Raw genomic sequence first — 22836 nt, 5'->3', positions numbered from 1 at the left:
AAAGCCCCATGAGAGCAATGGCTTCTGGTGGTCTCTTCTCTGCCAGCCTGGGGAGGGTGGGGCTCAGCTCTCACACAGCCCCGATCACTTGTGTCCTCTTCTGCCCATCTCCCCTGGACTCCCAGGTGCCATCCCAAGGCTCTGTGCCTGCACTCACTGAGCAGTGGGCCCACAAAGGAAATAAATAATTTTTCCAGCTGCAATGCTGCCCCAGGGCTGGGTGTGTCTCAGCTGCCCGACCCTGGGGGAGGCACGATGAGATAAACAGAAAATTTGCATCTCAAACACGCTGAAATGGGATATTTTTGCTTTTTCTGAACAAAATGTTGCATTTTGAGGAGATGGAATAAAACGCCTGGTGCTGTTTACATTTCTCTTCCACATTTTCCTGTGGCTCTGCTTACCAAATTTGACCTAAATCCACAAATCATTTCAGTTTCCTCTTCTCAGCCCATCACAATCTGTCCAAAACATTTCAACCATCCCTGATCCAGACTTCCAATTTTAGGACCAGGCAATCACAGTCTTGCTTGGCCGCCCTGTCACCCAGGGATAACTCTAGTGTTAATGAAATCCACTGAGAAATAAACAGCATCTTTGCCAACAAAAGTGAGTTTGCAACAGATTTAGCCAACTGGAAAAGTTTCTTCCCCCTTTCCCTCAGGAAACATGGGAGGAAATGGGCAGGTGATTTAAAAGGTATTAGCAGAAATTAATTAAATTGCTAAATTATTCTGGAATACCTATGGAATTACATATTACATCCCTGCTGGTGCCTTTAAAATACATGGATTAGCATCAGTGCAATTAACTCCCAAGTATCTAATAACATTCTGCTGCTCTTTTAGGTAATTAATTTATGAGCCTTTGTTTTATAGCTCTTCCCCAGAAGTGGGCAGGGGGGGACCTTCAGGGGAACCTGTGGCATGGTGCTGTGCACCCTGGGGCTGGGATGTGCCAGCTGAGGGCGTCAGGCTGAACCCTGGTGCAGAGATCTTTCATCCTGGGGATAGAATCAGTGATCTGGTGGGTTTCTCTGATGGCTTGGGTGTTTTTTTGTTCTGTTTCACCCCAATAGCTAGCTCTGCGTCCTTACCATACACTGGAATATCTTCATATTCCCTCCATCCTGATCTGTTGCTGAGGTTCCTTGGGGGCGTCTGGCTGTGCTCCCTAAAGGCAGCCTGCATGGGAAGGGAATATTGCTTTATCCTCCTGGTCCCATAACTTCCAAGAAGGTTTAGGAGTCCCCCCAGGTTTCTCTTGAGCATGCATGACCCTGATTCCTACTGCTGACGTGAGGTTTTTGTGGAGTGGGGTGTTCTGTGGAAGGAGCAGAGGTCCTGCAGGTGATGCTCACCTGGGATGCAGTGCACCACATCATTCCCAAAAAGTCCACTCTGGTGAGAGGAGGGAGAAGAGGCTTTTCTCATCTTCTGCTCTTCATCATCCCCGGGGCTCTGTGTGCATCACCTTCTGCCTCAGCAGCACAGCCCTTCCTCTTCTGGGAGCAGCAGTGAGGAGCATTCCCTCCTCAGCAGCTGCCAGAGGAAGGTGGGAGCAAGGAGAGGCTGGGAAGGGAGGATGTCTGCGAGCAGAGGGGACAGCCAGAGCAGCCAGCAAAGCCCTTGGGGCATGGAGGCAGCACAGCAAAGGCAGCACTGTTCCTGCCCCCTGCTTGCCTCCTCCCAAAATCCAGCCCTGCCAGCACAGACAACCCCCCAGGAGCCATGGGACCAGCAGGAGGGGTGGCACAGCGGCTGGGCAGGGTGGCTGGCTCCCAGCCTGGATGGTTGTTAGGGGAAGGTGATATTTTGCTGTGGGCAATGAGAACTAAAGGAAACAATTAAAACTAAATAGGCTGGAACCGAGCGATTTTTCAGCTTTCTGCTGAGAAGAAAAAGAGCTCCTTTGTGAAGTGCGAAATGCTCCTGGCAAGCTGTAGAGTCCCACCTGATGAAGCCAGAGCTGCACAATTAAAATGCAGAAGGGATGCAGGGTGGAAAATCCACGGGGCTGGTGACCCTTGCTGCCATCAGGACCAGGCCACAAACGCAAGGCAGGGAGGGCTGGAGGTGCTTTGGGGACCCAGCTGGTGCTGTCCTCCCTCTTAGCACCCCCCTGCCAGTGCTGAGGCTACCCCTCCTTCCAAGTGACACCCCTGGAGGAGCCAGGTCCAACTTGCAGGGCACCCTCTGGAGATGCCAAACCTGAGCCCCTCTGAGCCTTTCTGTCAGGCTGGTCCCAGGGGTCAGCAAACTGCCTGTCAGGAAAATTAATCCACAAACACCAGAGGTTCATGTCCAAAAAGGAGACAGAGAAGTTCTTTTTCTTCATTCAAAAAAGGGAGAGGCCATGGGGCATTCCCCTGGGATCTCTCAGGTTTTTGGAGGATGCAGCCTCCTTTTTATCCCAATTTCCCATCTGCATTTCCCTCTCTCCTTCCCCATGGGCTGAGGTACTTGAGAGGCACAGACTTCCCAAACACCTGATACCTGAGATTCCCCTCTAATGTACAACCCTCCCTTTTAATCTTTAATTCTTATAGAATTCATGGTATTTCCCCATTGTTTCTTTCATCCTTCAATATCCAATTTCATTTATCAGCAAACCTGCAGTTTGCTTGTAAAGACAAATATCTTTTTTCCATTCATCAGTCAGTGGAGTCCTTCCCAATGTTTCTTTTATCTCTCAGTTCTAATTTTATCTTCCAGCAGATCCACAGCTTGTTTGTAAAGACAAATCCCTCATTCCTCTCACTGCCCCAGTCCTGCACAGGCACAGGGGATCTGATACCACTGCTGGGCAGTGCCCACCCATGTCCCAGGCACTGTGGGACTGCAAAACAGGAGCTGCCAAGTGCAGCAAAGCAAGCCATGCAGGCTCTTAAAATGCATCAAGCCCAGACAAACCCACCTGGGTCCCATCCCCCTGCCCAAAATTTGGGTGAAGTGGCAGCCACAGGTTTGAGCTGTTACACACCTGGCACCTGCCTGGTGTCAGAAAAACACCAGGAAATAGCCTGGACCCAGCTGCTGTGCCCCAGCATCCTTGTGGTACCTGCAGCACCTCCTCAGTGGAGCTCATGCAGCCCATGGCAGCCCAGCCTCCTGCTGCTGCACTCAGCTGTGTGCTGGCAGCGTGCTGAGCAGGGCTCCAGCTCCTCTTTCCCAAGGTCTGGCAGCGCTCACATGTCCTGCTTGTCCTCACTTCTCATATCCTGCTTGTCCTCACCTCCTTTTGGCAGGTGAAAATCTCCCATGCTGCAGCCTCTGTGCGGGACTGGAGGAGCGTTCAGGCACTGAGCTGAAAGCAGCAGCCAGGCTCTGCATGTGAGCACAGCTCTGGTGCCTGTGCAGGGCCCAAAAGGGCTTGGGAGCTTCTGGGAGAAGGAATGCACCCACCAAGGCCATGCAGAATGAGGATGGACTCTCTGCAATGCCCCCTGTGCAGCACTGCCACCTGGAACCATACATAAATAAGGGATTTTTTTTTCCTTTGGATCAGTCTGGGTTGATTTGATGAGCAGGGTCAGACTGAACTTTCATGCCAATAACTGTTTTCCTCCCACCTGCCCCAGATTTGCTTCTTCTTTTTAGCCCAGGCCAATGCTGCAACAGCAAACACAGGGCAGGTGTCCAGAGCACCGTGACGGCAATTCCCATCCTCTTAAATTCCTCCTGCCCAGGAACTGAGACAAAAGTTTCACACCGATTTAATCCTAACTGAATTCTTCAGTTGTGTCTGGTTTTTAGGTCTGGCATCCTTGAAGAACAATATCCATTTAAATTGCTGGTTTGGGCTTGCTCATTTAATTTCATCTTAATAAAGATTTTATGTGGTTTTGACATATTCAGTGTCTCGGGTGTATTGACACGGCAGCCTGAAGAAGCATTATGACCATAATGGCTCAAAAAAGCATTAAAAAGACCCTGGCAAGGTTTATCGATTGCCCTCTTTTACAGCTGCTTGAAGACAAAGACCAGTCGTAGGGAAGAGGGAATACTGTGTTTTTTTATGTGAGCTTCCCTGATGTTACAAGAAAAGGCATTTGCAAACAAATGCCTGCAAGCTGTTCATCAGGACATGAAGGAGCAGCAGTCCTCTTGCTGGGATGCTGTCAGGAGGGCGATTTGGAAGGAGAAATCCTGCAGACAGCAGAAAAGTCACCTCCAAGGAAGGGGTGTGAAAGGGGAAATAAATCAATCAGTGATGAAGATGCCCAGGTTCCTCCCCGGGGGTGAATCCCCCAGGAAAAGCCCTCATGCCTCGCTGGGGACTTGCTGTAACATGTAGAAGGAAAGGGTAAATCCAAAATCTGCCCAAATCTGTCCTGTGGCTTTCCCCGGGGACCCTTCCCAGCTGCTGTACCCCCAGGTCTGTGTGAAAGCACAAACGCATTTGGGCACCTTACACTAAGTGCAACAGAGATAAAAATCAGGAGAATGAGCCCTAGATGAGGTAGGAATGTGCTGGAGATGGGAGAGCAGAATAATCATCTCCTCACAGCCAGCACTTGCATACTGAGATGCACCCAGGAGCCCTGCGCAGCCCCTGCCCAACTGCTGAGGGGAGGAATTGCTTTTTAAAGACACTTCACTAATTGCAACCCATTCTCTCCAGCCCAGGCAGGGCTGCCTTGTGTTCAAAGGAAGAAAAGCTCAGGTGTGCTGCTGGGTGCTGCCACGCTGGCTCTGCCCTCTGCCAGGGTTACACACAGGTAGGGATATTGTAAAATAAAGGCCTTATAAAACATGGGTTAGGCCCTACTGCTCTCAGCTAATAACTAACTTGTAAGTTCCCACGTGAAAAAATCCTAAGAATGAAAGTCAGCTAGCACAACAATGTATTCCAGTAACGGAACTGCTCACACCTGCAAAAACAAAAAACCTGTCCCATGAAAATCAATGGAGAAAATATGTAAACACATCTAGAAAGGGAAAATCTCATAAACATATACAACAGCTCTTACCAATCAACAAACTAAGCTTCACTGTGTTGCTGAGCAGTTAACACAGTGCCTTCTAAAATTCCCTATAAATATAAGCTGTGTGAATAGAAAAACAGCTTTTCCTTCATGAAGAAACTTATTACTCAGTCTGCTTATTACTGCAACGGTGCAGGAGGCAGCACTTGGCTTCTGGGTAGGGCACAGGGAAGGAGCAAGGAGCTCCCTGGTGTCCCAGGAAGCAGGTGAACCAAACACAGTGTTTTGTGTCCCAAGGAGCTCCCTGGTGTCCCAAGAAACAGGTGAACCAAACTCACTCCCTGGTGACTGGTGCAGAGCGAGGTCCAAGGAAGCACCTGCCTTCTCCACCCTTGAAGAGAGGTTGCTATGACACCAAATCCATTTGGTGCCATAAAACCAGCAGACATGAGGTCTGCAGGGCTCTGCAGCCACAAATGCATTTTCTAGTCCCTTTCCATGGCTGTAGGTGAGTGATCACTCTTGCCTTGCTCGCCAGGGCTCTCCTGCTTCTGCATATGTGCCATGAAATAGCAGCTCATGGCTCACAGGGCTGAGGATGCTGAGAGCCAGGGAGCAGCACCTTGGGCATGCCAGGCACATCCTCCTGCAGCCCAGGTGGGCCAGGCAAGCAGGAGCTGAAACCCCAGCATCCCAGCTCCCAGGGCTGTTCACAGCTGGAACCCCAGCATCCCAGCTCCCAGGGCTGCTCACAGCTGGAACCCCAGCATCCCAGCTCCCAGGGCTGCTCACAGCTGGAACCCCAGCATCCCAGCTCCCAGGGCTGCTCACATCTCTGAAACCCCAGCATCCCAGCTCCCTGGGATGCTCACACAGCTGGAACCCCAGCATCCCAGCTCCCAGAGCTGCTCACATGGGGCCCACTCTGCCCAGCAGAATAAGTACCTCAAGCAGAAAAAGGCACTGTTTGCCTTTCTGTGCTGGTGCCAGGGAGAACTTAGTATTCAAAAACTGTTTTCAGATGTTTCACTTCACAGCTGGTGAATGAACTCGGAGAACTCAATAAACCTCTTTGTGAGACATTATCTCTCATTAATCTCTCAAATGAGGCTGGCACCTGGAATTGCATCAATCTTTACCTGCACATAGTAGGAAACAGGGGAATGGGCCATCATCAGAAAGTGTGTTATAATGGGAGAGTCCTAAGCAGCAAATAAAGAAGAAATATTCATAAAATTTTCCTCTTGGGAGGAGGACATCAACTTTTGGAGGAGATGGATTTTAGAAGGAGCCAGGGCAGCACAAGGGCTCCAGCAGTCTGCAGGCATTATGGGGGCACCACCTTTCCATTGGCCATCCCAGGAAATGTCCAAAAACTTTCAATGGTGCTGCCAGCTCAGGAGCAAACTGCTTCACAGTTCTGCCAGCTTGCAGATCCCTGTGTGGTTTCTGTCTCCTCCTTCTCCCAGCAGTGAGCTGGACTGGCTGTGCTGGAACATCCAGCACGTGCCATCACACTCCTACGAGTGGGACACAGCCACCAAAGCCACCTCCCTGAGGCAGGACAGCTCTGGAAAATGTTTGGAAAGGACAGAGATGATTTAGCAAGTCTTGAACAGCTTGATGTAGAAATAGCATCCAGAGTGTTCTCCCTTGCAGGGGATTTTTAGATTTATTTGGGCATCTTTTGCTTTGGTGCAACAGATGGTAGGGAGGCACGGTGGCCTGGAATATTAATGCTTCCTCCAGCATCCATGTCCTCAGAGACACTGGCAGCTCCATGCTTTTCCTGAGCATCGTGCTGCCTCATCTTCTGTCTCAGGGCCAAGCTCTTCCCACACCAGCTAGGAATTAAAATTTGTGTCTCAGTCCACAGTAGCCCCCTCGGGGGGGGGCATTTTGCATCAGGAGAAATTCAGAGCAAAGGCTGGGGCTGGGAAGCAGGGATGTGGTTATGGCAGGGATACCACCCCCTTTGCCCAAATGGGAAAGTTAGGAGAAAATAAAAATGCAGTGAAGCAAATCTGTTCTGTGACTGTAACCACCACCATCCTCTGCAAAGGGTATTCAGCCTGGATTTTAAAAGTTGTCTTTTATTGATGACTAATGTTCCATAACCAGCATCCAACGAGGAGCAATTAAGCATTCCCTGAGATAAAATGTATGTCTTGGGGCGATAACCAGGCAGAGGATCTTCTACTGCGATGTCAAGATGTGATTTTGTACCGTGGAGCTGAGTGTGGCATAAAAATCCTTCTGCTGCCTTGCCCCCATTCCTGGGATGCTGCAGCAGCTCCCTGCAGGCTGGAACTGGGGAGCATTGCCTGACTGTCTAGGCTTGAATGCAGAATGTAACCACCAGTTTGTATTCCATCACCAGCTGTTAAACCAGGTGGGGCAGTGTTCTTTATCTTTTCCACATCCCATCCTCCCTGCAGGAGATCTCTCCTGCTAATGGCCATTGAGTCCCACTGCAGGACTGATAAAATTCCATCATCCCATTGGGAGATGCTCCACCCAGGGGGAGGAGCCAAGCATTTCCTACCCAGATAAAATCTGAGATTTGGAACATCAGAGCAGCCTTTTCCCACTGGATTCCAGAGGAAAACCAGACCCTTCCACATCATCACTGCACCTTTGGAGGGAAACTGCACCTTCTACAGGAGCACTGCTTCAACTGAGCCACATCTGTCACTGCAGGAGGATGCAGCCACCATTTAATGGGACTGCTGCCAACACCCTGACTGCCTGATGGGGTGTCAGCTTTTATTCTGACTTTGGCGGTGTTTTGTTGTTTTGTATTCCTGCATTTTTATTTTAATTTACCTAGTAACGAACTGTTATTCCCATATCTCTGCCTGAGAGCTACTTAATTTCAAAATTATAATTTGGAGGGAGGAGGTTTACATTTTCCATTTCAAGAGAGGCTCCTGCCCTTCTTAGCAGAGACCAGTCTTTAAACCAAAACACTGACTCAATTCCCAGCTTGGTCAGGGTGCTCCAGCCACTCCCCCTGGCAGGCTGTGAGCCCTTCAGAAAGGACACAATTTCACAGCTCCATGTCCAATAACACGAGCCCCAGCAATGACACAGATCCATTGAGTGACACCCACGCAGAGCCCTGCTGGCTGAGCTGCAGTGTTTGACCAGGATGCTGAGTAACACACCAGACTATAAAAGCCAGCAGGATGTGGGCCAGCGTTCCAGGGCTGTGCAGGGAGGAGCTGCCATGAGTCTTAGCCCTCCCCAGCACGATGCTGTCAGCAGCCCAGGTGTTTTCTGCTGGGAAGGCAATGCCATCAGACTGGTGGCTCGTGCCACCCCTGCTTTGGGCTGCTGGGACTTGTGAGCATCACTTCCCTGGCTGGCTCTGTGTGGCACGTTCATCTCTCTCCTACCTCACACCTCTGTCAGGCACTTCCCAGGGGCTCTGCCTGATGGAGCTCTTCCTTTATTTTTCTTACAAGTAGAAAATTGCATCTATACTACTAAGTGCAAAGAACATGAGTGCTGTGGGGCTCGGGGTTTGAGAGGCAGCGTGTACTCATGGCTGCTGTGCCTGTGCAATCCCAACACTCACTCCTTGATTCTTTTGTATTTACAAGGACAGGCTCAGGGCACAGGCACTTGCAAGAGAAGGGATGTGCTTTAATGCTCTTCTTCTGTGGGTTCATGTGGGCTCCTGGAAACACTGGCAGTGCCCACAGCCAGCTAAAATCTGGAGCCTTGTGGAGGCAGCAGCAGCAGTGCTGGGAATGCCCTGGCTGCAGCAGGTCTCCCTGCTTCCAACCCCAGCCTTGCCAAAGGACATACCCTGGGGATTTGCTTCTGTCAGCATCAGGCTTACGACAGGTTTCTGCTTCTTTTTCTTTTTCCCTGACATCCCACTGAACACACCAAGTGGCCCTCATCATGTTTCCATCTGTCCCTGGAAGAAATCCTGCCCTTCTCCTGCTTAAGCCTTGCCATGATGACCCTTCAATTCCTCCTTTCCTGGGCTGAGCAGCTTGCCATACCCATCTCCTTCAGCCTCAGCTTTTGCAAACACATGCCCAGGAGCACAACAGCCCCAGGAGGGGTGGGGTGAACCCAGCACAGTTTTCTGAAGCATGGGAACAAGCTTGGTGTTTAATCTGCTGTAGCCCCAAGTAGGATTTAGCAAAGGATCTACCTGTAATTGTCAGTGCCTAAAGGACTGTTAAATATGTCCTTTAACTGGTTTCTGAAGGACTTGTGCTATTTTAATAATAAGCATCTCAAGAAAGAAAAGCTCTCTGTGAAGCATTAGCTCTGAGATCCAAAAGCAATCTCGCTAACACACAATATCAAGTTTGATTGACAAGGCCAATACCCATAAACTGTGCTGATTGACACTAATTAGCCTGCCAGCCTTTAATTGCTTCTGATCGTGTTCTACATGGCTCTGATTAAAAAATTAGTCCTATGCAAAAAAAAAAAAAATAAAAAGAAAAAAAAAAAAATCAAAAAAAATCAATGCAGCAGGGGGTGGTTTGAGATCGCAGCTGAGAGCCGCCCTGGAGCCTGAAGCCTCCTCAGGCTTGCAACACCAACCATGGCCAGCACCAAGCCATGTTTTCCTCTGCTGTCTCTTCTTCCTTCCCACAGGGCTGCCTTGGCAAGTGCATCCTGCACTGCTCCCTGTGTGCTGCTCACAGGGTGGATGTGGGGGCAGACCCCAGCCCCCCTGCCTTCCTGCTGCCCATCTCCCCACATGGCACTTCAGGAGTGTGGCAGCTGCAAGACCCAGGTGTCTTGGTTTGAAAGACAGGTGTTTGTTAAGAAAGGCAGGAGCCTTTATTAAAATGGACAATATAAACCCCATCCCTCCAAATTATTATAATTTCGAAATTAAGGGGCTCTCAGGCAAAGATACGGGAATAACAGTTTGTTACTAGGAAAATTAAAGTAAAAATGCAGGAATACAAAGCAACAAAAAACTGAGAGTCAGAATCCACCCTGACACCCCATCAGTCAGTCAGGGTGTTGGTAGCAGTCCCATTCAATGGTGGCTGCATCCTCCTGCAGTGACAGATGTGGTTCAGTTGGAGCAGTGCTCCTGTACAAGGTGCAGTTTTCCTCCAAAGGTCCAGTGATGATGTGGAAGGGTCTGGTTTTCCTCTGGAATCCAGTGGAAAAGGCTGCTCTGATGTTCCAAATCTCAGATTTTTATCTGGGTAGGAAATGTTTGGCTCCTCCCCCTGGCTGGAGCATCTCCCAATGGGATGATGGAATTTTATCAGTCATGCAGTGGGACTCAATGGCCATTAACAGGAGATATCTCCTGGAAGGAGGATGGATTGTGGAAAAGACAAAGAACACTGCCCCACCTGGTTTTTAACAGATGGTAATAGAATACAAACTGCTGGTCACATCCTGTATTGCAAGCCAAGACACCAGGAAATGCCTCCCCTGTGCTACTGACTGCTCTCACTCCCCTGGGATAACTTGCAGGAAGTCTCTGTTTTCCACATCCCCCAGAGGCACAGGGCAGCAGGACGAGCTCCTGTGGGCTGCAGAGCTGGGGACAGTGGGTTTGGTGCTGAGGACAGCCCAGCACAGGGCTAGTGCTGCTCCATCCCACACTCACATGCAGGCTGTGGTTGTCCTTCCTCTTCTTTTTCACTTTCCTTCTGTGCCTCTCTTGGTTTTGCCCAGCCTGGATGCAGTGAGGGGGCTGATGAGCAGCAAGACACAAGAGTGGAGGGCAGCAGGAGATGGACACCAATGCTGAAAAGCAGGAAAGAGGGAATGGAAACATCCCAGTGGATGAGTGTATGAGGAGAGGCACTCTTTGCAAAGCCAAGGATATCCCAGGGGATCTTCACCTCTCCCCTGACCTCCTTTTGATGCCTACAAGCCAGAGCCGAGGAGCTTTGTGAAAAACACTGTTCCCATGGCAGCCAGCAGCAGCTCCCAGACCAATAAAAGCAAGATACGATCACACTCTATTAGTTTGATAATATCATTTATAGTTGACTTAGAGCTGCATCCCATCTAATTAAAAGGGAGCTGCTTGCGAGAAGCGCGAGAGCAGGAAAAGGCAGAGAGGATCCTTGCCCTGAGCCCCGTGCCTGTGCAGATCTCTTGTCAGTGAATGGCTTTTTATTTCCCGCTCCACACTGGAGCTAATTCCATCCATCACCAGAACCAATGTGACTCATGCCCCCAGCAAGAGACAGATGCAATAAGTGAGCACCGAGAGAGAGGGAAGAGAAGGCACTGCTCTCCAGAGCCAGTGTCATCCGCAGCTCCTCTCTGCCTTAATTACACTCCTCTGTCTCCTGGGCTTTCCAGGGGCTCGTGCTTCTGCACAGTCAAGGAAAAGCAGGCAGCAAAACCACAGAATCCAGCCCAAATCCTCCTCCTCTTCCTCACTGCAAGCAGGGCTGGCACAGGGCTGGCTCAGCACAAAGTGTTCAGCTGGAGGCACAGAGAGGGCACGGGCTCCTCACAGAGATGTGTTGGCAAACCACCAGTTCCTGTGGCAAGCAAAATGCTGCATTTTCTCTTACAGCCAAAATATCAGGATTCCCCAGAATGCCCCCAAATGAGGAGAGGAAAAGAGAACTTGTGTGTGCAAAGAAGTAAGGGCTGACTGTGCCGTGTTTTCCACCCGTGGGCTGTGTTTCTGAGTTCTCGGCTGCTGGGTCAGTCTGGATGGTGTGTTTGCTCCCTGAGCTGTGGTGAGCAGAGCCCAGACCAGGCTGTGGGCTGGTAAATCATCCACCACCCCAGGCCATGGTCAGTCTCCTCTGCTGGAGCAGGCAAGGAGCTAAAACACATCTGGGAGCTCCCTGGAGCTGGCCTCAGCTGGGGAGACAGATGGGGATCTCCTGAATGTCACAGCAGGGATCTGCACACCTTTGTCAGTGTGGAGCAGCCCAGCTGCCCTCTGCAAAAGTCATCCTGGCACCAGCACTGCTTCCTGCCCAGGCAAAGACTGCCAGAGCTGGAGAGGGGCTGGGAGGGGTTTGGGGGATGAAGGTGAAATGAGGGAAATCAGAGAGGGAGTTCATGGCTCCAGGGAGCTGCAGACATCCCAAACTCCTGAGCTGTTCAGGTGCTCTTGGAAGATTTGCCCTCTGTCCCTGGGCAAAGGGACTGGAAGAACTTCCAGCCTGAAGGATCCAGAGATGGCTGAGCTCCCTCTGGCATCCCAGAGCATCCCAGGGAATTCCTGATGCTGTGCAGCACCAGCAAGGAGCCCCTGCCCTTGGAGGAGCCCTCAGCCAGCAGCATTCACAGCACAAGCTGCTGTCCCAGCCTGCCCCTGAGGTGTGCAAAGGTCCTGGCAGCACTGAGCACGGCTACCTGAGAGTCCCAAGGGAGTAGGAGCTGTTGCTTTCCTTCCAGACTTCCTTCAAGATGTGTTTTCCAAGGAGAAAGCTGTGCAGAGTGCTGAGGGCAGCTTGTACAGGGCTCAGGGGAGAGGGGAAACAGCAAAGACCCCTGTCAGGAAAACTAACCCACAAACACCAGAGGTTCATGTTCAAAAAGGAGACAGAGGAGTCCTGTAACTTTATTCGAATAAACGGAGAGGCCATGGGGCATCCCCTGGGATCTCTCAGGTTTTTGGAGGATGCAGCCTCCTTTTTATCCCAATTTCCCATCTGCATTTCCCTCTCTTTCCCCATGGGCTGAGGCACTTGAGAGGCACAGACTTCCCAGAACACCTGATACCTGAGATTCCCCTCCAATGTACAACCCTCCCTTTTCATTTTTAATTCTTACAGAATTAATGGATTTCCCCATTGCTTCTTTCATCTTTCAATATCCAATTTAATTTCTCAGCAAACCTGCAGTTTGTTTGTAAAGGCAAACATCTTTTTTCCCATTCATCAATCAGTGGAATCCTTCCCAATGTTTCTTTTATCTCTCAGTGCTGGTCTGATCTACCAGCAGACCCAGAGCTTGTTTGTAAAGAGCAGGGTAAATCACAGAGTGCAGCATCCTGCTTGTCTACCCTTCAAGGTGATCACCAGCATCTCACAGCCCAGCTGCTCCCGCTGCTCCTGCCCTCACAGGTGAGATTTTCTGGGCCACCAAAGCACGCAGAGCTGGCCAGGAGCCCTCTCGTCTTTCAGAGGGTGATAATGGAGCTGTGAAATTTCAGCTGCTCTATTCCACAGGCAGCCTCCAGCACACCAGCGTTCCCACAGGCTGCCAGGCTGGCTGTTCTCACACCACGTTAGCTGTGCTCACTGCAGGCTCCCACCTCTCCCCCTGAGCACCAGCATCTCCCTGATGGATGCAGGATGAGCTCCTCAAAAGCCAGGCTGCCAGCCCCCAGTGCTCGCACAAAATTCAGTCCTCTAGGTGATAAATCTCACTCTTGAGGGCTTTGCACTGCCTGAAATTCATATTTTCCAGGTTCTGTACTGCATTACTGTGTGACTCTGAACTCCACACAAAGTGTTACAAGTTCTCCTCCCAGCTCAGGCACACAAAACAATCCTTTTCCAGCCCCAGAACCAAGGACACCGCTGCAGCTTCAGCCCCAAAAAGTGCAAACAGCAGGGAATGGAGGAGAGAATCCGGGAGGGTGGGACTGCAGAACCTGGAGCTGGAATTGGACAATGAACCCCAATATGGGAATGGACCCAAACTTATAAAAGTGTGAGAGCTCCTGACTCTGAGCCCACCTTGGGTGTAGCCACAGCCGGGCTCTGGCACTGCCCAAGGTGAATCCTTTGAAGGGCTTTTAATAAATCCCTGCTTTATTCCTTTAACTCTGTGTAACCTCTGTTCCAGGGAGCCTCTCCAGGCCTCCCCACACATGGGACTTTGCAGCTTGTGGCTGCTGTCTGCTTCTTCATTCCCTGTCAAACACTGGCACGAGGAGCACAGTCAATAACTGGAGCTGATGAACTGCTTAAATCAAAGACTCTTACCCCATGTTAACCCACAGCACCAGGATGCAGGAAAATTAAGCAAACTCGTGAAGCAGAAGCCAAATTATCTCCAAATGGGTTTTCTTTCCAGAGGTGTCAGTCACTTTTCAAATTATTTTCCCTAGCTGGGGATGGTGAGGGGAGGTGTCTGGGATGAAGGTGCTTTGTGCTGTGTGACAGCCTCTCCACCTGACAGGCCTGGAGAATCAGATCATTCCTCTGTAAAATCAGCTTTCACAGCCGTGTCCCTGGGAGCTGACAGGCTGGCAAGGAGCAAGCAGCCATGGCAGGATGAATGCCAGCAAGGGGCAGAGCAGCTGGAAAAGCACGTGAGAGCAGCCTGGCCAGTGCTCCCTGTGCTTTAGTGGGAAATGAACTCCAGCATTTAAACAAAAAAGGAATCCTGTCAAGCCCTGAGAGGTGTTTTTTCCACCTAGTTACGGGGCTGATGAATGCAAGGGAATGTTGGCATGACACAGAGGCACCTGTCATGGTGTCACCCAGCAGCCTGATTAATACACAAGGTGTGCACGTGTGCAGTTTGTGCTCTGGAAATCAGCTCACAGAGGGGTAGCAGAGCACCTGGGAATGCAAAACCTTCACCCAGTGGTGGCAGTTCTGTGGCACCCCTCAGACAGTAGTCCTCTGTCACATTATTTTCTTATTGAGATGATTCAAAGTGAGCAGGACTGGGTTTATTTAAATAATAAGCAGGCAGGGCTGGGAGCTGCTCTGCAAAGCTCCACATTTATTTCCCCTGGGAGCTGCTGCCAGCAGGATGCTGCAGGACTGAGAGCAGGTCAGGGCATGCTGCAGGGCAATGCTCTTCCCCTGAGGTCTCCTTCCAGCCTGGAGGGCTCTGATCCAGCCTCTCAAGTGCAAATCAAAGCAGCAGCATCAAAGGAGACAACAGTGGGGGAGAAAGGAGAATCTATTTTTTTATCACTTCCTCCTGCCCCTCGCACTGGGCTCTCCCTGCCCCAGGCATGCAGTGAGTGAGAGCAGTGTCTGCTGCCCCTGCAGCCAGCGAAGCAGGAGAGCAGGAGATGCTGCCCAGGGCCAAGGACACGAGAGGAGTTAAGCCTTAATTATGAAAATGAGAGGTCCCTGAGCTTCCCAAGCAGAGAGAGCCAAGGCTTTGGGCAGCTGGGCTGCTCCTGCCTCTTCCAGCTGTGCCTTGGGGGCAGCTGCTCCTGCCTGGGTTTGAATGATCCCTGCAGCACCCAGCCCTGGCAAAGCAGAGGCAGCAGAGATTTCCACCTGCCAATCAATTCCCTTGGGAATTACTCCTGACAGGCAGCTTGCTTCCTTGGGATGCTCATGTGTTGCTGCTGTTCTTCCTCCTGCCACCCTGGCTGTGGGCTGCTCAGAATTTGCTCACATTTATGGGATACCATAAAATTCCTCCAAAAATCCCCCACAGGACCAAACACAGGTATGAGACCAAAAGCATCCGAGCCAGAAGCCAAGATGCTCTTGAGCCAACCTGTCCCAAGGAGGCTTCACCCTCATAAAAAGGGGTGAATAAAATTATTGCATCTGCAAAGTTATTGCAGAAGAACCCAGCTGCTTTGCCTTTTCAGTATTTATGACCCTTTTTATTTGTGAGTGCTCAAAAATATCAGCTTACGCTCATGTTGGTGGAAAGGAAACGCATCGCTTCTGTTTAAGAGCAGAAAATAAGGAGGGAATCTTCCTGCCATATGGAAAAGCTCCTTTTATTGTCTGTATAATAATTGCACAGACTTCCAGTCTGGAGATAATTTGCAGAGGACAAGGTGCTCTCAGTAGGGATAAAAACTCATCAAAAATAAACCTCTTTCGCCGGAAAAATATTTAATTTGGATTTGGGTCAGGGTTTCAAGCTCATGCAAAGTGCCTTTGCACAAATCGCCCCCCACGCACGTGGTTCCACCCTTCTGATGAGCACAATGAATGCCTGTATCTCCAGGGCTCAAAGGAATTCACTCTTCTCAGCATCAAAACATTTCCTGACAGTTTTTCAGGTGGAACACACGGGTTCTTTGTAAATGCTTGATCTCTTGGAGTGTAAGGGCATTCTGCTAAGCCCCATCTGGATGCCCACCATGCATCCATGGCATTACACCTGAAAACACACCTGGAGGTGACAACTGGCACTTCATGGAGAAGGCAGCTCCAAGTGCTCCAGGAGATGGAGACCATGCAGTCTGCCTTGGTCTGTCTTGGCTGGGGCAGCCTGGACAATCCCATGCCCACTGTCCTGCTTTCTGTCAGATGTTCCATATATAGATTTGTCCCATATATAGATTTGTCCCATATATAGATTTGTTCCATATATAGATCTGTTTCATGTATAGATTTGTTTCATATACAGATTTGTTCCATATATAGGTTTGTTCCATATATAGATTTGTCTCATATATAGGTTTGTTTCATATATAGATCTGTCTCATATACAGATGCATTCCATATACAGATGTTTTAAGGGATAAGCAGGCATTCCTGCAGCATCCTGGCCCCAGCACATGCAGCATCCTGGTGTCCCAGGGTGAGGCTGGGCAGGGAAGGGGTCCTGCTGTGGGCAGGCTGTTCCCTGTGTGTGCTGCTGGCCTTGAATCCTCCACTGCTCAGCTTCCACCACCAGCAGCCCTGATTTCCCCAAGGCCCCCACCAGCCTTGGGGCTGTTTCCTTCCTCTTCTGCTCCCAAATCAGCGTGAAGCGGAAAGCAGCAGGAAAGATTTCCATTTGAACGCTTCGAGGCTGATTACACTGGAAAAGCAACTGGGAATAGGGCAAACATAATCACAGGTAGCAGTGTGAGCATCATTAAATCAGGCACTGAAAAAGCAGCCTCTTCCAAATAAACTTCATTTCTTCTGATTCCTGCCTTCAGCCAGGCTGGTGAGGTGTTTACTGCACCTTGTTTGGGATTCAAATCCCTGCAGATGCTGTCCATGGAGCGCATCCAGACTTGGCACCTGGTTCATGGCTCCCTGGCCCAGGTGTCAGCCCTGGCAGACAGGGCTCAGCCCTCGCTGCTCCGAGAGGGGATGGCACCTCAGAGCTTCTCCCAGAGCTGGGAGCTTCTTTAGGTGCTCCCAGTGTGACAGGGAAGGGGAGCTCTGGGGAGGCAACAGGCTTTTGGGAGAGCAAAGTGAAATTTCCCTCATCATGGCAAGGAAAAGCCCTTGCACACTGCAGCTGTCAGAAGGATGGCCTGAATCATGCAGGGGGAGCTCTGTGATGCCTTCACAGAGTGCAGAAACTGCTCCAGCTACAAGGTGTGTGGGAAGGAGCTGCTCTGGCACCTGACACTGAATATCAGGAGAGGGCCCAGGTTGGATATGTTGTTTTTACAGCATTCATTATGGATGCTGCTCCAAGCATCCCCCTGCAGATACCCTCTGCTTGGAGCCTTGCTGCCCTGTGCCACTCCACAGCATCAGCAGCACCAGCAGTCCTTGGATGGGGCTGGTGGACTCAGCAGTTCCATGGGTTTACTTTCCAGATGTGTCCTTTTGCACAGCCAGGTTACAGGAACCCCTGGGTTTGGGTGGGTTCAGCTCACTTGAGTCTTTCAGACCTTTCTTTCCTTTTCTAAATGTATGCTAAGCCCCCAGCAGATAGGATCTCTCCTACTTCAGCGTTTTCATGTAAGCTTAATTCCTGATTTTACTAGAAGCTGGTGTTCTCTCAGAGTTGCCATAGTTACTGATGCATGCGTTTCTGATTTCACACGCTAATGACTGTCCCAACCTCTTGTTTGTGGAATAAACTGTGTAACCCTGAAAGCAACATAAAATGAAATATTAAAGCACTTACGGTTCAGAAAGCCGACATCATGAATCAGCAATTGGAATTAATCGCATTATCAAGCCTGGATTAAAATAATCCAAGCCTCTAGGCCGACCAAGAGATCAGGACAGCCCCCAGACCAGATTTTTTGGGGATGCTCCAAGCCTGAGAGGCAGTGTGGTGTTGTGGGATTGTCATGCCATCGCTGCACACCAAAATGACCCAGGCAGTGGCTCCAGCTTTGCTGCAGGAAACGATGGGGAGATTTGGCAGCCTGGCACCAGAGGGAGAAGTGCAGGAGCCATGCCCTGGAGCAGCCTGTCCTGCAGAGCAGCAGCACTCTGCTCTTCACCCCCACTTCCAGTGCTCTTTTCCTGCCCCAAGGAAAGAGAAGCAGATGTGCTGGGTGGCACTGGGCAGCACCCACAGTGGTGTGGGCACGGGTGAAGCAATGGCCATGCTGCAAAGCCCAGCCTGCCCTGGTGGCCTCTGGAGCTCTGAGTCCCACCTGGAAGGCTGGGCATGCCCTCCTAGCGCCCCAGAGCTGCTGTCTCTGCCTGCTCCCACAGCACAGTGTGCCCTGGGCACTGCCAGAAGTCCTCACACATGGCTGTGCCAGCCCTGCTGGCCCCAAGGCTGGCAGTGGCTCTGTCCTCAGAGGGGCCACAGGGCAGCAAGGTGCCCTTGACTCCTGAACACACCTGGGGTAGGTGGGCAGGGCTGACAGACCAGAAGGGCTTTGTGCTGGTACAACTCACTACACCCTTGACAGGCTTGAGACTAAATTATATAAATGCATAATGAAATACATCAATTTCCAGCAATGGGGTGCAAGTGCAGCATTCTTCCCCTGCCAGCTCCAAGCTCTGCTGGCAGTGGCCCTTTCCCCTGGCACTGGGGGTCATTGCCTTGTCCTGCAGCACCCCTGTGTCCCTGGCAGCTCCCAGGGATCCCATTGCCCCAGGCATGGCAGGAGCCTGCTGTGGTGTGCTGACCTTGGCTGGCTGGCAGTTAGAATGGATTTGGATAGCCACAATGAAAACAAACACCAATCACAGCCGAGGCAGGCTGGGGAGCAGCAGCAGCAGCAGTGTCCTGCCCTTGACACTGCTGCTGGCTCTGTGTGCACGTGGCACCCAGGGAGCTGGGCCAGCACTGGCCACGCTCCATGTGCTGGGCAAGCACCCATGAGCCTGCCAGCCTTGGGACACAACCCTGACCCAGAGCCCAAATTCAAGTGACCCTTCCAAGGGCTGGCCTGTCCTCTGGCTGAGCTCTGCCTGGGAGCAGTTTCCAGCCTCACTCCCATGGATGCAGGGTTATTTTTAATCCCCTCTCAGCTCTGGCAGGAGATCTTTGCTGTGTCCCAGTGCCGGGATAAGCTGGGGTGCATCCCTCTGGGAGGTGCTGCTGGAGGCTGGGATAACCAGCAAGGCTCTCTGGGGATGTGTGCTGTGCCAGGGGCGGGGCAGGGTCACTTGGGACCTTGGCCACTTTATTCCCTATAAATACACAGAAATAATGGCTTTCCTCATCCCTGCTCTGGGCACCAGTGTAAGCTTTGGGTTGTCCCATCATTGCCACTTGCAGTTCTTCAGCTTCCCTCTGAACTGCAGCTTCACCTCAACACTGTAAGTACAACAGAGGGAAGAAACTGTGAAAGGAGGAAAGCAACTGATGTAATTCCTTAGCACAGCATGTGCTCAGAAAAGACCCAGAGCAAGGATGTGGAGATAGCTGGGGTATCATCCCTCATGTGGTGCTGTGGAGCTGGACATGTCTCGCAGGTCCTGGCTCCTGGCTCCTATCTTGTGGAAACCTGCAGGTCCACAGCACCAAGGGACCCTGAAGGAGATGTAAAGCAGCTTTCTATGATACAGAATCATAGAAAAGCTTGGCTTGGGAGGGAACTTGAAGAACATCCAGTTCAAACTCCCCTGCCACGGGCAGGACACCTGCCACTATCCCAGGTAGCTCCAAGCCCTAATGTCCAGCCTGGCCTTGCAAACTTCCAGGGATCCAGGGGCATCCACAGGTCTCTGGGAAACCTTTTCCAGGGCCTCCCCACCTCCAGAGGGAAGAACTCCTTCCTGAATCTCTCCTCTCTTGGAGGTGACACATTTTGTGAGACAGCCCAGGATGCATCAGGTGCTCAGTGCTCCCGCGGGGCTTGGCAGACCATGGGGAGTTTTCAGGTCTCTGGTCTGGTGTCACAGGGCCCTGGGGATGGTGGAGAGCACCAAAAGCATTCAGACACCTTTTGTGTTCCATGCCCTGGGGGCCTGCACTCCTGGCTGTTGGCCCAGAGCAGCCACTCAGTCCAGAGATTCCTCAGTAATTCTGGGAGGTGTTTACTTTACTGTTCCATGTTATGTATTTGCATACATCCAATTTACCGAGCTGCCTCAGTAATTGGGCAGCTGGTCTCAGAAATGCTGATTTACTGCACTGCTGATGACATAATATGTGCTTGTGCTCGCAAGAGGCAGCCACGAAATCCCTCTCCCCTGAGCTCAATTCCACTATTGATGTTTCCTATTGGATTGATACTACCATGGGCTGCTGTCTTAGTCAGCACATTGGAGACACTGGCAAGAACAGACCTTCTGCCACAAACTGTGTTTCCTGCATGGGGCACGTGCATCTCCCCTCTCCTGCAAGGGAATAACAATCCCTGAGCACTGGGAGCAGGAACAAGACTGCAGAGAGTGCAAACAGCGAATGTCACCTTGAAATGTTTATTGGTGGCGTTGGGTTTTGCTCTGCCAACACCTCCTGGGCTGGGCACAAATTCCTGCTGCCTCTGCAAAACTCATGGAATGGTTTGGGCTGGAAGGGACCTTAAAAATGATCTCGTTCCAACCCTCCTGCTGTGGGCAGGGACACCTTCCTCTAGGTCAGGCTGCCCAGAGCTCCATCCAGCCTGGCCTTGAGCACTTCCAGGCACGGTTCATCCCCTCTGCCCATCACCAGAGCTGGCCTGGTAGCCAAGCAAAGGGTTCTGTACTGCTGCTGAACTCTGGGCAGCAAATGTCACCAGCAGTGGCAGCAGCAGAGATGGCCAAGCTGCCCACCCCCCATCAGCGTGGCTGGCTGAGGAGGACAACGTGCAGGACAAATGAAAATGGCAGTGAAGGGTTCCCATGGCAGAGCAGGAGCGCTCCCAGCCAGCTTCCCACACAGCCAGCTGTCTCCTGTGCTTTTTGTGTTTGGTTCCTGTCCAGCCTGGAGTAAGAGCAGTCTCTGAAGGGAGGCATTTGTCACTGCCCAGCAGGACTTGCAAGCAAGGTCAGCCTGGAGTGCTGCAGCAGCGTGGCCTGATGCTGCTTGCTCTGGATGAACACCCTGTCCCCAGACCTCCACCCACACTCCCTTTCAGCCTCCTGATGCACAGCAAAGAGCTGCAGTACAGACTCAGCACAAGTAAGAAAACAATTTTCCTTGTAGACATCCTTATTCTTACAGCCTGACTGATTTAATTTTTTTATTCCTGTAACTGGTAATTCCTGTGTTTTCTTATCTCCTAAAGGAAAGCTTTCTCTTGGAAAGCAGAAATGGCAGGTGCTGGTGCTGGGCTCGTGCAGTGTTCAGAGGTTTGCCCATCCCTGGCACAGCAGAGAGCTCCTGCCTGGGGACACGGCGTCACTTTGCATCACCCAGCAGCTTGGGGACATCCAGCAGCACAGGGCAGGGAGCTCTGGAAATGTCTCAGGCACTGGGGCTCACGAGAGCCTCTTTTCCCAACACTGCACAGCACAATGGGATCACACATCCCCCTTCAGGTGCGTTTTTGGGTGGCAGGAAACGCACCGCGAGGAGAAATGCGAGCGAGCGACAAGGAGCAAAATGGAAAGCACATTTTTCACCAAAATGGAAAGCACTGGAAGGGAACGCTTGCAAACAGCAATCTGAAGCTGCCTAGGGGGGTCTGGGGATCAGATCCCCACCTCTGATGGGAGCAGCCCCACACCAGTGAGCCCCAGTCCCCAGCTCCATGCAGCAGATTAAAATGCCAGTCTCCCCACTTCTCCCATGCTAATTCCCTCCTGTCTCTTAGTAACTGGTTGGTACAGGTTATGTTAATATGGATTTCAATCCTCCAAAGAGCAGAAAAATAAAGGAAATTATGAATCAATTTACATTTCATCTGATTCATAAACCTACACACTCTACAAAAATGAGTTGATTTGAAATAATTAAGGTTAAGAATGTCCTCATCACCTCTTCAACACTCCTACTAGATGCACTGCATCTTCCCTGTCTGCTCCTGCTCTCTTTAGCATTTCAAATTACACATCCTCCGTTGTTTTTTTTTCCAAGACACTGCAAATTTACCAGGCAATTAAATAGTGATATGTAATAATAGCAAAAACAGCAAAACCAATAATGGTGGCAGCAGGCTGTGCTTGCAGCAGGAGCAGTAGAATGTGATCTGCAGTTCCCCAGCACACATCCTTGCTCTGCTGTCACAATTCCTTCTGCAGAGCTCTGAGGGCACTTGCCCCAACCCTCCTAAGGATTTCTCATCAAGGTAATTTTTTTTTTTCCCAGCAGGTTTTACTGTCAGGATGATACATTTAAATCAGCTCCACCACAGCTGACTCACATGTGAATAGCCCCCAGTGAGAAGCAGAACCCACTCACCACCCAGAAATTTTGAGGGGAAATAGAGAAAAGACTTTTCCATTGCCTCACACCACCTGTATGGGAAGGTGACCCAGCTGAGTCTGAGCAAATGTGTGGCAATTTTCTTTACCTATTGAAAGTACAGGAGAGAGAATGGCAGTTCTGGTGGGTGGGTGCATTTTTTGGCAGTGGGATGACGTGCTCTTGCTTCCATTGCTGCTTTCTATTGGCAATTATAGATTTTTCAGTGATTACAGTAATTCTCCTCATTAGGAAATAAACACCAGTTCCATGCAGCTCTGTGGTGGCAGCAGTTTTCCTCTCCAACATACAAGTCCCTTCTGTCCAGACTGCTCCAGCCACAGGGCAGAAGGAAAATGTCCTGCACCTCCAATACTTCTTCCAAAGTTTCCCAGGGAGTGACAATGTGTCTTTCCTCACCTGACCTCAGAACAGCACCATGACAGGGCTCTGCAGGCAGGAAATTCCCCAGCTCCAGCAGGCAGAAGGGCTCCTGAGGAGCAGAGCCCCTTGGCATGAGGAGGCAGTGCCTGGTGGCAGCTGGAGGGACGCGCAGCATTTCCAGGGGGTGT

This window comes from Catharus ustulatus, chromosome 9 (genome assembly GCF_009819885.2).
Source record: "Catharus ustulatus isolate bCatUst1 chromosome 9, bCatUst1.pri.v2, whole genome shotgun sequence".
In the NCBI taxonomy this organism is placed as follows: Eukaryota; Metazoa; Chordata; class Aves; order Passeriformes; family Turdidae; genus Catharus; species Catharus ustulatus.
Note: the sequence above shows the minus strand (reverse complement) of the source record.